Source organism: Oryctolagus cuniculus, chromosome 5 (assembly GCF_964237555.1).
Source record: "Oryctolagus cuniculus chromosome 5, mOryCun1.1, whole genome shotgun sequence".
Taxonomy (NCBI): Eukaryota; Metazoa; Chordata; class Mammalia; order Lagomorpha; family Leporidae; genus Oryctolagus; species Oryctolagus cuniculus.
In genome coordinates, this window is record NC_091436.1 from 18,656,980 (window position 1) to 18,675,278 (window position 18,299).

The 18,299-nt window shown below is 41.9% G+C and overlaps 1 protein-coding gene across 5 annotated transcripts in view; it reads right to left on the reverse strand.

Annotated features, from left to right (window-relative positions):
- The window catches only part of TAB2 (TGF-beta activated kinase 1 (MAP3K7) binding protein 2), a 99,783-nt gene that overhangs the window by 64,852 nt on the left and 16,632 nt on the right, over positions 1-18,299 (reverse strand). For 2 of the 5 annotated variants that reach the window (XM_051836815.2, XM_070073460.1), the window contains exon 2: positions 540-688. The exons of 1 other annotated variant lie outside the window; for it this stretch is intronic. The gene's annotated coding sequence lies outside the window, so the exon portion shown is untranslated. Of the gene's footprint in view, positions 1-539; positions 1,809-17,242; positions 17,347-17,620; positions 17,795-18,299 lie in introns of those variants that run through there. 2 more of the 5 variants (XM_051836813.2, XM_070073461.1) reach the window with 2 other exon arrangements.

The window sequence follows — 18,299 nt, forward strand, 5'->3', positions numbered from 1 at the left end:
ACTTATACTTAATACAATACTAACTTCTTAAAAAGTACTACAGTACATTACTCGGATTTATCCAGAAACATCACTCTGGTTTCCAATTACCAAAGAGTATACTAATTCGTTATGTAGAGGTGTTAGCAGTGTGAAGCAGCTGGTGATCTCAGGAGAGAAAACCAGCTTCATTCATCTAATTCCCTAAACCACCTATACACATGTGACCTCCTAAAAAACAATGTTGCCACTGTTAATGCTTACTTTTCAATAAAGATACGTGTTCCTGTACGTTTACAGGGCTCAACTCAACAGAATTTCAATTTTTTTTATGTTTCTGCATTAATTTGCTTCTACTAGCAAACAAGTTGAATTAGAGATGTTCAGGCAAAAAGTATGTTAAAGTCAATACTAGCTGCACGTTACCTAGATGTTAGGGATATTGCTACACTTTAAAGCCAGAAGATGAAAGTTCTGAGAGAAAGTTTTGCTTATTATAGATTTCACAGTAAGGCAGTTACATAGGCTAAGCTTGACTAGTGCCATGGACTTTAGCATACCTGGAAATAGAAAAATTCAAACTGTAGCTGTTCTTGGTTGGCCCATTGCCATTTGTGCAGCTTACAAATTTTTAATTAAGTAACTGCAGTGAGCTCATCTCTACTGGATCCTTCTTTTCCAGGGCAGGTCCAGGAACTGGGTCTGGAGCCTTGAAAGCAGAAGAGAAACTAGAGTAAACTAGAGGTAGGCAGAACAAGAGACGTGACCAGATAACATTATGCAACCTAACACCAGTGTGGCAGTCCCCAAGTCTCTAACATAAAATATTCCCAAGTGGAAAAAGGGCTTTTTCAATTATAAATTACCAGACAACGCTATTTAGTCGTCATTTTCTCAAAGTACCCAACTATAATGGACTCTCATTTCTAGAAATTAAAACAGTAATCTCTACTGGTTCTTAGCAACAAATTGTCCAACAGAGGACCACAGAGTAACTATAACAGAGAAAACGACATCCATTTTCACTTGTAAAATTAGAATTGCAAGTCTTCATTTCCAGGTCATTTTGCCCTTCCCTTAGCTATCATATTTCGAATCATTTTCTAACTGCATCCCTAATTTCCTATGATCAATTCTCAAGGGTTTCTTAAGAAATGCTTTAAATATATCCAAGCAATGAACTGAATTTCAAGTTTTTAAAATACTTGGTACTTCTTAAAGAGGGAAGCAAAGACCAGTTTATGAGATGCGGTTCTTAACCACACTGGAAATTCTTTTTTCCATTACCAAAATAGATTTATGATTAAAAAAAAAAAAAATCTGTGCGGCTCATATAAAAACAAAAACCCAAAACAAACTTGCAACTACAAAGGTTACAGAAATGGTAGGATGTTGAAAACGGTAGAAAGCTATACTAGTTACATTACAGGGGCATGGAAATTATGTCCTTTTGCTTGGTAGGCTGGCACCCTTAGGAGTTTTTCTAAGAAACTAATACCACAGCAGTCAAAATAAATTATAGCCTCTGCCCTTGTCAAATGGTGGCAGATACTGGAAGAACTGTAACACGACAAAAAATAACGAAGGCAGATTCAAAGAACTTAATTCCCTGCATTTCTTTCTTTCTTTCTATTTTTTTAAAAATATTTATTTATTTACTTAAAAGAGTTACACAGAAAGAGAAGAGGCAGAGAGAGAGAGAGTCAGTCTTCCATCCATTGGTTCACTCCCCAGATGGTCGCAACAGCTGGAGCTGCGCCAATCCGAAGCCAGGAGCCTCTTCTGGGTCTCCCACATGAAGGCAGGGGCCCAAGGATTTGGGCCATCTTCTACTGCTTTCCCAGGCCACAGCAGAGAGCTGGACTGGAAGTGGAGCAGCCAGGACTCGAACTGGCACCCATATGAGATGCTGGCACTGCAGGTGGCAGCTTTATCTGCCCTGCCACGTCACGCCACAGCACTGCCCCCCTCCCCTTTTTCAAGATTTTATTTTATTTGAGAGAGAGAGAGAGAGTTACAGATAATGAGAGGGGGAGACAGAAAGAAACGTCTTCCATCCACTGGTTCACTCCCCAAATCGGAGCTGTACCGATCCAAAGCCAGGAGCCAGGAGCTTCCTTGGGGTCTCCCATGCGGGTACAGGGGCACACACGTCTGGGCCACTTTCTACTACTTTCCCAGGCTGTACCGGATTAGAAGAGGAGCAGCTGGTACTCAAACCAGTGCCCATATGGGATGTACGCGCTACAGGCAGAGGATTAACCTACTGTGCCACAGTGCTGGCCCCTCTCCCTGCATTTCTACTTACTAGCAACACAACAAAATAAAGATAGCTTTTGTGGAAAATAAAATTTCCTTTTGTGATAACATATTGTAGGGAAAAATTGTGGGAGAAACCTAGGTTCAAAGCTATTTCAACACAGCCCTGAGGGAAACTCTCCACAGAAGGGCCCTCCTGTTTCAGGGTTTACCACTCCCTACCTCAATGGACTGTCAGAGATCAGGTAAAGCCATAAAGCACCTAACAGTCTGCATATATTGGGTGTGCAAGTTTTCCTGGATTACTGAAGAATGAAATCCATTTCATTTTGCTTCTCTAAACATGTCAGTATATTCAAGTTTTTATTTTCATTAATGCTAAGCAACACCTGTATCACAAGCTTTAGGTTTAAATAATTAAACTGCATCCATTTAAGAGACATGACCAATTTATCAACAGAATAGTGACATAGTGAACACTTTAAAGATCTCAATTCTGAGAGGTGACAATAGAAATGTAACAATTTACATTTAAGATACAAAGAGAATTGGCAGTAAGCAAAAAGACAAGTAAGTCTTCTGCATCCAATTAGAGCAGAAAACACTTCTATCAACACATCTCTTACTAAAAGGATATAGATCTGGATTACAGTGCTTTTTTAAAAAAACAGTAACAATCAACACATGATATAACTTGGTCTTCAAGTCAGGAAATGCCTTCAGGGCAAAGAAAAGCTATATATATGGGCAATAATTTTCCTCTTACTGATAGAACAGTAAGTTCCACACAAAATTATTATTTACCAAATATGGCTCAAAGATCAGATTACACCTTCTCTGACATTTCCAAGTAATAGAGCAAGTATCACAAGCCACAAGGAATTTAACAAAAAAAGAAAAAAAAAAGATTTCCTTATAACCATTCTAAATGTACTTGCTGCCACAACTTTATTTCAAACTAGTTTTAAAAAGTTGACATGGAAGTGTCATATTCAAAATGAAGAGATAAGATTAACTTGGTATATTACTCAGAGAGAAAAAAGTAAAAAAAAATTTACGTATCAGTCTGTTTCTAACCCATATGGATAGTTCAAAGACCAAAGAAAAAAAAAAAAGAAAAAAATTACAGAGAAACTGTTACTTTCTATTTTTACTTAATAACTAGCCCTCATGTAGAAATGTCATTGCTCATTGTAATCTTTCAGTTGATTTTCTTGACTTTTCCAGCTATGCAATGTCAGCTACAAATAATAATGAATTTGTCTCCTCCCTTTCAATAATTATGCCTCCTGTTTTGTTATTTGGCCTAATTACACTGGCCAGCAATCCTGTGACAATATTATGTAACAGTGAAGTGGGCCAGATCTTTTTTGATTCATGATTTTTTAATGGAAATTTAATGGGAAATACTAAAACAAGAATTGCAGTATTTTATCATTTCTTTTTTTTTTTTTTTTTTTTTGTGACAGGCAGAGTGGACAGTGAGAGAGAGAGACAGAGAGAAAGGTCTTCCTTTTGCCGTTGGTTCACCCTCCAATGGCCGCCGCGGCTGGCGCGCTGCGGCCGGCGCACCGCGCTGATCCGATGGCAGGAGCCAGGAGCCAGGTGCTTTTCCTGGTCTCCCATGGGGTGCAGGGCCCAAGCACCTGGGCCATCCTCCACTGCACTCCCTGGCCACAGCAGAGGGCTGGCCTGGAAGAGGGGCAACCGGGACAGAATCCGGCGCCCCGACCGGGACTAGAACCCGGTGTGCCGGCGCCGCTAGGCGGAGGATTAGCCTAGTGAGCCGCGGCGCCGGCCCATTTTATCATTTCTAATAACAAAATGCTAGTGGCTCCTGGTCTGAGATTTATAAAATCTTAGGTATTACCATTTATTCTCCTGTTGCCAAGAATTCTTGGTCTCTCCTGCTGCTTTTGTATCCCTCAAAGTATTCAACACCCCTCTTCCTACTAATACAAATTAACTCGACCTATCAGTACATTTCTAGAATGAATCCCAGTCACAGCATTAGTCTGTTAATGTAATGACACATTCCATTTGATGATTTTGTTGAGTATTTTTTGGACCAACTTTTGTGAGACTGGTCTATAGTCTTCTTGTACTCTATTTTGTCATTGTACTGTGCTGGCTTTGTGAAGGAACTAGGAAGTTTCTCTTTTTTGTTTCCATGTTCTGAAATAGTTAACTGGGGCTCGAAGTTTTCAAGAATTCAACAGTAAAACCTCCTGAGTCTGGTGCGAACAGAGCCATCTCTTAGTCATCAGCTACCACTTTCATCTGTGGCTGCCCTTTCTTCATGTGGATTTCTGAAAGCCACGTGAGAACATGTGCCTTACTAAACTTAAACCCATATCCATGTACGCTCTCATACTATACAGCTTTTCCTTACTGGTTAAGTCTCATAATCACCCAGAAAGGAATTATTCGCCAAGTTATTAAGATTGCTACTTAACTGGAGGTACTGAAAAAACAGAGAGAATGAATTGCAATTCCTGCCCCTGACCTACTCCGAATCTAATTGGGAAACACCAACAAGCAAATTTAAAAAAAAATTATATATTTGACAGGCAGAGAGACAAAGAGAAAGAGAGAGAGGGCTCCTACGTGCTGGTTCACTTCAAATGCCTGTAATAGCTGATGCCAAGGCTAAAGCCAGGAACTCAATCCAGGTCTCCCACACCAGTGGCAGAAATCCAATTACTTGAGCTAACACCACTGCCTTCCAGGATCCACAATAGCAGGAAGCTGGAATCAGGATTCAGAGGCAGGACTTGAACCCAGGAACTCAGATACAGGATGTGGTATTCCCAACAGGTATAACAGACAGACTAAATGTATACCCCAACAAGCAAATTTTATAAGTGATTATTTGGGCATCCTATATGGGTGCCGATTCATGTCCTGGCTGCTCCATTTCTGTTCCAGCTCCCTGATAATGGCCTGGGAAAAGCAGAAGATGGCCCAAGTGCTTGGGCCCCTGCACCCACATGGGAGACCTGGATAAAGCTTCTGGCTCTTGGCTTCCACCTAGCCCGGCCCCAGCTGTTGCGGCCACACAGGTAGTGAAACAGCGGATGGAAGACCTCTTTCTCTGTCTCATCTCTCTCTCTCTCTCTCTCTCTCTCTCTCTCTCTCTCTCTCTCTCTCTCTCTAACTCTGCCTTTCAAATCAAATAAATAAATCTTTTAAAAAGAAAAAGAGTGATTACTGGACCTTGCTTTAGTTTTGTTGAAGACTTGTCCTATATCTTAGACATTTTACTTACAGAAGTTGAGCATGTCTAGTCTGAAAATTCAAACTGAATTTTTTTTTTAGTGCTACCGTGACACTTTAGATTCTGGAGCATTTTGGATTTTGGGTTTTCAGATTAGGGATGCTTACATGGTAGTCTATGAAGCTACAGCAGCAATATAATGTACAAATTTGCTACACTGGCCATCTCTCTCTAATCATTCATGCCTTACCAAATTTCTCTACTGAGTAGTTATGACTCCAACTTTATTTTATTTTCATCTACCGTCAAGATTTCTCCTTTGATAATACTTTTTTTTTTTTTGACAGGCAGAGTGGACAGTGAGAGAGACAGACAGAGAGAAAGGTCTTCCTTTTGCCGTTGGTTCACCCTCCAATGGCCGCCATGGCCGGTGCGCGGCAGCCGGCGCACCACGCTGATCCGATGGCAGGAGCCAGGTGCTTCTCCTGGTCTCCCATGCGGGTGCAGGGCCCAAGCACTTGGGCCATCCTCCACTGCACTCCCTGGCCACAGCAGAGAGCTAGCCTGGAAGAGGGGCAACCGGGACAGAATTCGGCGCCCCGACCGGGACTAGAACCTGGTGTGCTGGCGCCACAAGGTGGAGGATTAGCCTAGTGAGCCGCGGCGCCTGCCTGATAATACTTTTATTCAAATAACCAAATCTAGTAACCTCTTCAGGACCCTCATCTACCTTTCTGCAATCACTTAAGTCCACTTAATACTGGTAAGTTTTACTAGGCACTTCCTAATTCATCAAATCAATGGATCCTCATGAACGGCTACTCAGAAAGGCTACAGTTACCACCCTCATTTTACAAGGTTTAATCATTAGTTTTTGCTGAGTATCAAAATTCTAAAAAGCAGCAAAATGAAGGCTAGATGCATATTCATGGCTTTCTAACCTTTGTCTTCAGGTCAAGGGTTCCTTTCTCTTTATTGGACTAATGGTATTATTGGTAGTTTCTTTTTTGAAAACTTTTCTAACACTAGTATTCTCTAGATTCCTAGGACCTTCTTTGCATGGTCTCTCTCAATGTTTGTCAAAGGACAAAGGTACAAAGTTGAGACATCCAATTTCTCACTTGTTCCACAGCATGTCCTCTATACTCACTAACGAGAAGCTCCTTTAAATTGCAATTTAAGCTTTCTATTCTACTTGATGAAATTTCAACATTCACAATCACAGAATTTGATGCTGAAAGCAGTATTATAGATCTTGTCCAATATCCTTATTTAATAGAAAAATTCTGGGGGCTAGTGTTGAGGCACAGCAGGTTAAGCTGCGGCCTGCAGTGCGGGCATCCCATATGGACACTAGTTTGTGTCCCGGCTGCTCTACTTCCAATCCCGCTCCCTGCTAACGCACCTGGGAAAGTAGCGGAAGATGGTTCAAGTGCTTGGGCCCTGTACCCATATGGGAGACCTGTAAGAAATCCTGGCTCCTGGCTTTGGCCTGGCCCAGCCTGGTCTTTGTGGCCATCTGGGGAGTGAATCAGTGGATGGACAATCTCTCTTTTTTTTTGTCTCTCCTTCTCTTTCAAATAAATAAATAAATCTTTAAAAAAAATTCTAGTCATGTGTTATTAGAATCTGAATAGACGTCTAATAATGACAAAATTTGCTTTATTATTTATGGATTATAAAATATATACATTAATATATAAGGAACATAACTTAAACAAATTTTAATACTTGTTAGGCTTTGCTTTATATTTATAGCAGAAAGATTTATCTCTAAGAGAGTCTACTTATATAATTTTAGCATCCCTAATCCAAAAATTCAAAATATGAATGCTCTGAATTTCTGAAACTAATTCGGAGGGGGGGGGGGATGCTGGGAAAGCACATGACAGAGATAGAGGGAGAGACAGAAAGAGAGATCTCCCACTTACTGGTTCACTCCCCCAGTGCTCAACAGTCAGGGCTGGGACAGGCTAGGAATCACAAACTCTATCTGGGTCTTCCATGTGGGTGGCAGGAACCCAAGGCTTTGAACCATCATATGCTGCTTCCAGCCACAGTAGCAGGAAGCTGGATTGGACATGGAGGTGGGACTCGAATACAGGATGGAGGTGTCCCATGTGGCAGCTTAACTAGCTGTGCCACATGTCTGCCCCTGAAATCAAGAACTTTCTAGGCACCAACAAGACCCTAAACATGTTTTGGATTTTGGATTTTCAGATTAAGAATGTTCAAACAGTGACCCTGGGTTCTAGTCCCGGTTGGGGCGCCGGATTTTGTCCCGGTTGCTCCTCTTCCAGTTCAGCTCTCTGCTGTGGCCCAGGAGGGCAGTGGAGGATGGCCCAGGTCCTTGGGCCCTGCACCCACATGGGAGACCAGGAGGAAATACCTGGCTCCTGGCTTCAGATCGGTGCAGCGTGCCAGCTGCAATGCGCCGGCTGTAGCGGCCACTTGGGGGGTGAACCAACGGAAAAAGGAAGACCTTTCTCTCTGTTTCTCTCTAACTCTGCCTGTAAAAAAAAAAAAAAAAAAAAGAAGTCTGTGCAAATATTCCCAAATTCAAAAAAAAAATCCAAAATGTGGAACACTTCAAGTCCCAAAGATTTTAGTTTAGATAAAGGGATACTCACTCTCTCTGACAGTATCAATGTATAAATCTATTTATTGGTAGATTAAAATAACTTACAGAACAGCAATGAATTAAAATCTATTCTATATACTCATGCATTAATTTTCTATGGGCCAAAGTTTGGGGAAAAAAACATCGCACTACCACCCATGCTAACGCTTTCTACTGGAGTTGTGTCCTGATCCAGTCCACAGAGCAGAAACAGCACAGACCGCCTGCAGCACCTAACCAGTACCTGGCGCATGTCAGTTACCACTGCAGCTGAACCAGTACTGCTTTCAGATACAATCACATGATAGAACCATGGCCACAGCGATGATCCAATCACACAGAAAAGAAACCTCTGGGTGTGGACAAACACCTTGCTCTACTCTTCTATTTTCCAGGTTTTGTTCCAGTAGGTACCCCTCTCCAACCATGCCCAACCCAGAAACACTTGAAGATTTCAACACTAGAGTTTGGTCAGCTACTCATAATTGCTGAAAAGAAAGAGCTCCTTGCAATGGAAATTTTATACTGTTAGCACTTCTAACCTTTTCAGTTGATTTACTTAAGATATAGAACATGTGAAAGATAAAAGGCAATCTTTAAAAAAAAACATTATTTTTAAAGGATAGATTAATTTTGAAATAATAATAAATAATAATAATAAATAATAAATAAAGGATAGATTTTATTTTGAAAGGCAGAGTTGGTTCACTCCCCAACTGGCCATAGCAGCCAGGGTTGGGCCAGGGTGAAGCCAGGACCCACTCAGGTCTCCTACATGGGTGGCAGCGATTCAGACACTTGGGCCATGTGCTGCTGCCTTCCCAGGTGCATCAGCAGGAAGCTGCCCTGGAAGAGATGTTTCAAGGGATGCCAGTGTTGTAGAAGACGGCTTAATGCACTGTGCCACAACGCCCACCCCGAAAGGGAATCTTAAGTGAAGGAAAATGTCTGTTTTCTCAATTGTGCTCATGTTTCAACTTGAACCCTTCTCAAAGCAGCTTCTCTCCTAACTTGCCATTTTTGTCAGAAATAGCAATTTTCTTTTTAATCTGAAAACTGAAGTTAACTCTTTTCTTTACCTCTATCCAATTCCTTCAAGTCTCATCTACTTTATAATTAATTTTTAAAAATATTTTTATTTACTTGAAATTCAGAGTTACACAGAGAGAGATGGAGAAGCAAAGAAAGAGAGAGAGAGAGAGAGAGAGAGGTCTTCTATCCATTGGTTCACTCCTCAGATGGCCTCAATGGCCAGGAGCCAGGAGCTTCCTCCAGGTCTCCCATGCAGGTGCAGGGGCACAAGTACTTGGGCCATCTTCTACTGCTTTCCCAGGCCATAGCAGAGAGCTGGATCAGAAGTGGACCAGCTGGGTCTTGAACCGGTACCCATATGGGATGCTGGCACTGCAGGCGGCAGCTTTACCCGCCCACAACACCGCCCCCCTATAATTAATTTTTCTAAACATAACTCCTAAAACTCTGCAAGTGGGCATGATAGTCCATACAGTCCATAAGTATTTCAGCAGTTCTAAAATCTAAAAAGTTCTAAGATTTTTTTTCATGAAGTTTCATGTTGAAATGCATCTGGTAATGGTAAAAATCTGACTTGAACCAGCTATTGACAGGCTTGATTTAGACCACTTATTTGACTATTTCCATATTCCAGTGCAGAAATATTCGGGTTTAATTAGAGTAATGTCTCACACCCTGCTGGGGAATTACATAATTTACAATATACACAACATGTTACCTTTCCAAAAATCTGAAGTTTTGTATTCCAAAATGTAGTTGGGTCCTGGGGTTTGAGAGATGGCATCCTGGACCTGCATTATTCCCAGCATCCTAGTTGGGTGCTCTATTCTTCACTTTCTTCCTGATACTCTCTACTTCAGGCATTTTCCCACTCCATGCATTTTAGTCCTCACACTACCAAGTTCTACAACTTTTTTCTCTCCATATATCTTTTGGAATTCTACAATACTCCTGCTGCTATTATGCTATTCCAACATCTAAATGACCAGGTTCATGGTTTACCTCCCTGTCACCAAGGTCTTCCCACTTAACCTATTAGGTATAGTACAACAATTAAGAAATGTTCCTACATAACCACTTTAAATATTTCACTCTGTTGCAAAAGAACTCAAACTGAAACAGACATATAAGGGATAGTGATTATAGAATTACAGATGAGCTTTTATTACATTTTTAAAGCTAAGTTTATCTGGAATGGTAAGAGCTCCCATTCTTTTTGTTTATTTGAGAGGCAGAGAGAGGAGAAAAAGAGAGCTAGCTTCTACCTGCTGGTTCGCTCCCCAACTGCCCACATTGCTTGAGGCTGAGCCAGGGCTGGAACTAGGAGCTGGGCATGCTTCTCCTTAGGACCTGCAGTGATGGGAAGCAGAAAGCAGGAGTAGGAGCTGGGGATGGAACCTGGGCACCCCAGTGAAGGACACAGGCATCTTTTTTTTTTTTTTTAAGATTTTATTTATTTATTTGAGAGGTAGAATTACAGACAGTCAGAGGGAGACAGAGAGAAAGGTCTTCCATCTACTGGTTCACTCCCCAAATGGCCACAATGGCTGGAACTGGGCCTCCTCCAGGTCTCCCACTCAGATGCAGGGGCCCAAGCACTTTGGCCGTCTTCCACTGCTTTCCCAGGCCATAGCAGAGAGCTGGATTAGAAGAGGAGCAGCTGGGACTAGAACCAGCACCTATATGGATGCCGGGGTCACAGGTGGAGGCTCAGTCCACTTTGCCATGGTGCTAGCCCCGGACACAGGTATCTTAACTGGTAGGCCAAACACCTGCTCCTTAATTTTTTAAATCATATTTATTAAGTGAAGCAAAAACAAATGAACATAACATACTAGGCTCGTTTTCTGCGTATCTCTTCAACTACAACCTTTCAGTGTGGTTCTCAATAGTTTCTCTAGTTTGGTTTCATCAGGGGGTCACAGACCCTCATTTGGCAGTCTTGAGAAAGGTACACATTCCCTCTCAAGGTGTTTTTAAATGCACAAAATATAATACCTAGGATAACAATGGAAGCCAATATTACTGAAATATTATTTTTGAAAATATAACTTTAAATACATAAAAGATTACCAAGGAAATCAATCATACTGAAACACAATGACTAAGTAAACACAATATTCCAAGTGTGTATACCTAGATACCCACAGTTACAAAGTGACATGAAAATTACCTGTGATTTTCTACTAGTTATAAAGACACAGGCACTATTAATAACTACCACGGTCTGTTGCTTATAATCATAACAGAAGGAAATGTGAAATTTCACTTAACAAGTTAATAAAAATATAGATACCCCCCATCCACATGCATGGACCCCTATAAATTCCATCTTCACATCTCTTCAGGGTCACATACTCTACAGTTAAACCCCTCTACTAAACTCACCTACTTTCATTTCCCAGCAGTCCTCACATTTTTAAGAATCTAGTCAGGCGTGTTCCAACATGTTCTACCTCCCCTACTGCCTTTGCTTCCAATGTCATTTCTCTACCTTGATGCTTATCAAAATCATAATTACTTCTTCAAAACCAGCCAGTTTTATCCCCTTCCCAAATCTTTTTTCTTCTGTGTTAGCTCACAGACCTCTATTCCTCTAACTATGAATGTACCTGGGGGTCAATGCTGTAGATGAGTCAACATTTATTTTCTTGTAGTTCCAATCATTGTCTCTTCATTGAAGTTGTAAGATCCCTGAGGACATGGGCTATGTGCTTAAATACAGGGCATCTCCTCTATATACAGAAGTGGAGGATATACTCAATAAATAAATAAAGTGATCTCCAATCAATCAAGTATTGGAAGATAATTTGGCAATTTCAAATACCAGCAAATATATCAAGAGAAAGGCAACAATTTCACTAAGCAGCTGAAACAGATATTCTACATCAAGGTTACAGTGCCTCTCCAACAGAATCTCGACACTCCTATCACATCAGAAACCCAGAAGCTTCTCTCCCAGGCAGCCAGGAATTCCAAGCAATCAATCAGGGAAGGAGTACTAAAACAGGCATGAAACAATGACTCATTCCAAAAATATATGCTAAGTACCTACTAAATGCCAGGCACTGTTCTAGAATCCATGGATTCGATCCTCACATAGCAACTCAGTGCCAGTTCTTGGTCTAGAACCTGGGGTTCCTGACTCACTGTAAAACAAAACTATTTTCCTTTTTCTAGAAAAGGTTTAGTATGCAATATGCATGTGCTGGAGAATGGGGGGTGGAGGTGGGGATGAGGAGTCTATTTTAAAAGGCAGCAAGGCGTATAAAACATCACAAAGAAGTAGATTTGGAACTATAAATATCTGTATATCTACATTATTTTTAAATCTTCATATAAACTTTATAAACACATAGATTTTAAGATCAGTTTCAATCATCTTATGAAGAGCAATTATTACCTAATGATACTAGATGAACGAGATGTTATGCTTACTGATAAATGAATATTTTAATTGCAAACACTTTACAAAATTTAGTTTCTCAGGGCCGGCACTGTGGTACAGCGAGTTAAAGCCCTGGCTTGAAGCGCCAGCATCCCATATGGGTGCCTGTTTGAGTCCCGGCTGCTCCACTTCTGATCCAGCTCCCTGCTGATGTGCCTGGGAAAGCAGACGATGGCCCAGGTCCGTGGGCCCCTGTACTTTCCTGGGAGATCCAGAAACAGCTTCTGGTTCCTGGCTCCTGGCTTTGGATCAGCTCAGCTTTAGCTGTTGTGGCCATTTGGGGAGTGAACCAAAGGGTGGAAGATCTCTCTCTCTCTCTGTCACTCTTTCAAATAAATAAAATAAATATTTTAAAAAATTTGTTTCTCTTCTAAGAGCTCTGTCAAGTTGCAATATTTTCACATAAAAGTAGAAAACCTTATCTACTAGTATCCCAGAGGTGGGGTGGGACAGAAGTAATCATGGTGCTAAACTATTCTATTTCACTGTGGGGAGGGCACCAAGAGAGAACAATGAAAAAGCTGATAGGAAACAAGGACTTGCTGCCCAAACAGCTCAATTGCTACTGCTTATTATAATTAGATAGAAATTACTTTTCCTAAGGGGAAGTTCTTAAAATTAATAGCAGTAGAATCAGTGAGTGAGTGGAAGATAAGGGGTAAGACAGAATAAGCAAGCTAATAGCCTGAAAATTTCCATGCTAGCAACCCAAAGTCATCTTGTCCAAAACTCAACTCACTGCCTCCAATCCAATAGCGCATCGCTCTGTTAATGACAAACAGCATGACTCTGAAGCTAGAAACCTCACAGTTATCACCAGTTCTTTTTCTCTCTGCACAGAATCAATGGTAAAGTCTCCATAATTACAGCCACAAAACCGTCCTATTCCCACTACAATGTTCTTGTTCAGTATCTATCTGCTACCCAGTTAGTGACAGTGACACAGTCACCTCTCACCTGAGAGCTTACTATATACTCTTAAACTTTCCAAGCTAGATTTCACAGTATTAACACGCTCGCTAGCTTCCTAATACAGGTTAGATCACGCTGTTTTCCTCCCTAAGAGATCTGTAGAGTGTGCTGTACTGAGATTCTGGAGAAGGTCAGAAAAGAGGTCGGGGAGCGAAGGGACTTGAGAACTAAGAGTGCTAACACTCAGAGGAGTCAGTTAAAGTGAAGGAAGGCACGGTGACAAGACAGCCAAACAGTTATAACAGAAATTATGTACATTTTAAGTTTATTATTTTGTAACACTTTCATAAAAATGAACACTCTATTAACAGCTTACACGTATTAAGTGTAGGCACTAAGCCAAATGATTTATAACACACTCACTCACTCAATGCTCCCAATGATCATGCAAAGTAGGTATTTCCGTATCAGACTCAGCTGACTACATCTCTCTCTCCCACTAAGGAAAGGGTTGTTTTATATAGCCTCTCTCTTTTATTCCCCAAGATGATTACAACATAGCACTAAACATTCTTACTATGTTATTATCAACAACACCAGAGGGGGACAGTGCTGTGGCATAGCAGATAAAGCTGCCGCCTGCAGTGCCAGCATCCTGTATGGGTGCCAGTTCAAGTCCCAGCTGCTCCACTTCCAATCCAGCTCTCTGCTATGGCTTGGGAAAGAAGCAGAAGATAGCTCAAGTCCTTGGGCCCCTGCACCCGGATAGGAGACCAGGAAGAAGCTCCTGGCTCCTGGCTTTGGATCAGCACAGTTCCGGCCATTGTGGTCATCTGGGGAGTGAACCAGCAGATGGAAGACCTCTCTCTCTGTCTCTTCCTCTGCCTCTGTAACTCTGCCTTTCAAATAAATAAATGAATCTTAAAAAAAAAAAAAAAATACCAGAGAAAACCATTCTTCCTATGAGAAATGTATTAATTTCTCATATACTAACATGGTATATGTGCATATCTGTATACATTTATAAACAAACATACTTACATACATAGATCTAAAAATAAAACAATATTACGACTTCAAAAAATCTCTATTTTCCTGGTATTTAAATCTACATCGGAATGGTAACTCTCAGGGTATTTGTGTCTTTTGTAAAGCTCCAAAGAAAAAGTACATGAAAATGCTGGAGTAGGTGCCAGTATTGAAGAGGAACCTGTCCTACATCTCTACCAACTGCCTGGAAATGCGGAGGACTACACAGAAAGCATTCTTGTTTAAACACGTGAAATCTCCCATAAGACATGATGCTATGTTCCAACTCGAGGCCCAGTCTCCCTTTTTGAAATGTGTACGTTCTGATACAAGATATCTGGGCCAAAATTTAGATAAATTTGCTGAAATTATCAGCAGGGAAAAAAGAACCAATAGCAAGTAGCAAAATACGTGCCTCACTAACCTTGGTAAGTGATGCTGCCTTGCCTGAGCAGAAGGCTTGTTTGAAAACATCAAGTTAGTATTTGGAAAAGACACTCAACCAGAACCTGTACTATGCAAACTCAAAACTCATCTATTTAAAAAAACAAGCAAGTAGGGGCCTGCGCTGTGGCACAGTGGGTTAACACCCTGGCCTGAAGCGCCGACATCCCATATGGGTGCCAGTTCGATACTCGGCTGCTCCTCTTCCAATCCAGCTCTCTGCTATGGCCTGGGAAAGCAGTAGAAGATGGCTCAAGTCCTTGGGCCCCTGCATCCACGTGGGAGACCCGGAGGAAGCTTCTGGCTCCTGGCTTCGAATCAGTGTAGCTCTGGCCGATGTGGCCAACAGGGGAGTAAACCGTCGAATGGAAGACCCCTCCCCCACCGCCTCTGCCTCTCTGTGTGATTCTGACTTTCAAATAAATAAATAAATATTTTTAAAAAAAAAACAGGCAAGGATACTAAGCTTCAAATTTGGTGGTCTGTGTTTGATCATCATTCACCCACAAATAATTACTGAATTCAAGCCAAATGTTGCACTAATGCTGTAAAAACTTACATTTAATGAGAGAAAGTGAAAAGTAAATGGAAGTGTAATACAACAGAGTAAACCCTCTAACAGGAGTAAACAAAACAAAGTGCTAGAAAGATACACATTATCAGTAAGAAGATATCATTAGAGCGAATGGTCAGTAACAACAGAAAATAACTGGTGTTTTAAAAATGTCAATGTGTTGGCCGGCACCTCGGCTCACTAGGCTAATCCTCTGCCTGCGGCGCCGGCACCCTGAGTTCTAGTCCCTATTGTCGCGCAGGTTCTGTCCCGGTTGCTCCTCTTCCAGTCCAGCTCTCTGCTGTGGCCTGGGAGTGCAGTGGAGGATAGCCCAAGTGCTTGGGCCCTGCACCTGCATGGGAGACCAGGAGGAAGCACCTGGCTCCTGGCTTCGGATTGGCGCAGCGCTCTGGCCGTAGCGGCCATTTAGGGGGTGAACCAACGGAAGGAAGACCTTTCTCTCTGTCTCTCTCTCTCTCTGTCTAACTCTGCCTGTCGGGAAAAAAAAAAAAAGTGTCAACGTGAAGTAAACATTCGAGTGGTATTCAGATGTAGCTTTTTACCAATTCTCTGTAACAGGCCCACTTTCTCCCTTCTCCGATTTCTAGGTCTAGCTATTTTGCAGTCCTGTTTTTAAGTTTTGCTTCGCATATATCTCTCTAGTTGCTTTCATTTACAAGAGAAATGTTTCCACAGAAAGCCATCTGCCTCTTAGACTCAAAGCCTCTTCAACAACATTCAAAGCTACATCATTTTTAAAAGATTTAGGATAAAGCTCTGTAAATTAGTAAGACAGAATTAGATGATGATTATTATAGCCATCTGCCTATCAAGTGAGTATGATTAACTATACATTACAGTGAATACTCATCCTTAAAATGATCACACAATCACATAATTTTGGTGCATTTTATGTCAGAAACATAATAGTCTGTTGAAAAAATGAATACAAACTTTCACAAAGTTCTTCATTCACAAGAAACTGGCTTTTTACAAATAATCTTTAAATAGCAATTAAAAAAAGCAGTTACAGGCAATTTTTAACAAATAACCACTATACTTTCTCACATATCTCTCAATTCAAGACTTCCCAATTTATATTTCTTTCTTTTTTTTTTTGACAGGCAGAGTGGACAGTGAGAGAGAGACAGAGAGAAAGGTCTTCCTTTGCCGTTGGTTCACCCTCCAATGGCCGCTGCAGCTGGCGCGCTGTGGCTGGCGCACCGCACCTATCCGAAGGCAGGAGCCAGGTGCTTCTCCTGGTCTCCCATGGGGTGCAGGGCCCAAGCACTTGGGCCATCCTCCACTGCACTCCCTGGCCACAGCAGAGAGCTGGCCTGGAAGAGGGGCAACCGGGACAGAATCCGGCGCCCCGACCGGGACTAGAACCCGGTGTGCCGGCGCCGCTAGACGGAGGATCAGCCTGTTGAGCAGCGGCGCCGACGCCCCAATTAATATTTCTAGCTTGAATCTCGTGCCTATATTCCATTTCAAATATTTAATGAATCACCTACTTGATATCACCAGTTATATGTCTAAAAGGCACTTCAAAGTTACCACAGTCCAGTCAAAACCTGCTCCTTAATCAGCTTTCTCCAACTCAGTCAACAACAACTCCATGCTTCCAACTGTTTGGGCCAAAAATCTTGGGAGTCATCCTAGAAGTTTCTTTTATACTTTAATATAATTCATCAGCAATTACTGCCCATACAGAGTTTGGAACATAGCCAGAATCTGACCTCTTCTCACCTTTTCTTGGTAGCACCTGGTCCCAGCCACTACCACTTCTCATCTGTATCACTGCAGTACTTTCCAATACGGTCTTCCTTACATCTTTGCTCCATTTCCATATCCTATTCCACACAACAGTCAGAAAGAATAATGAAAAAGGAAAGTTACCATAAGTTTCCTTTGTTTAAAAATTTTTTTATCTATTTAATTGAAAGAGAGAGGTAGAGGCTGGCGCCGCAGCTCTCTAGGCTAATCCTCCGCCTGCGGCGCTGGCACCCCGGGTTATAGTCCCAGTTGGGGCGCCGGATTCTGTCCCAGTTGCTCCTCTTCCAGTCCAGCTCTCTGTTGTGGCCCAGGAGGGCAGTGGAGGATGGCCCAAGTTCTTGGGCCCTGCACCCGCATGGGAGACCAGGAGGAAGCACCTGGCTCCTGGCTTCGGATCAGCACAGTGCGCAGGCTGTAGCAGCCATCTGGGGGGCTGAACCAATGGAAGGAAGACCTTTTCTCTCTGTCTCTCTCTAACTCTGCCTGTCAAAAAAAAAAAAAAAAAAAAAAAAAAAAAAAAAAAAAACAAAACAGAGAGAGAGAGAGAGAAATCTTCCATCTGCTGGCTCACCACCCAAAATGGCTACAACAGCCAGGGCTGAGACAGGACAAAGCCAGGAGCCAGAAGCTTCATTTGGGTCTCCCACGTGGATGGTAGGGGCCCCTGTTTTTCCCAGGCCATTAGCAGGGAGTTGGCTCGGAAGTAGAGCAGCCAGGACTAGAATCAGTGCCCATATGTGATGCCGGCATCGCAGGCAGCAGCTTTACCTGCTACTCCACTAGGCTGGCCCCAAGTTACCAGTTTAAAGAAATAAAGCCCTATGATTTTATCAGTCAATGTAGAAAACACATTTGAAAAAATTCCAGATCCAATCATGATAAAAACTGTTTTAACAAACTAGGCATAGAAAGAGAACTTTCCCAATCTGAAAAACAATACCTATAAACGAACACATTTCATGATGAAAGACTAAACACTTTCTCCCTAACAGCAGGAAACAAGACAAGCCTATTCGCTCTCACCATTCTT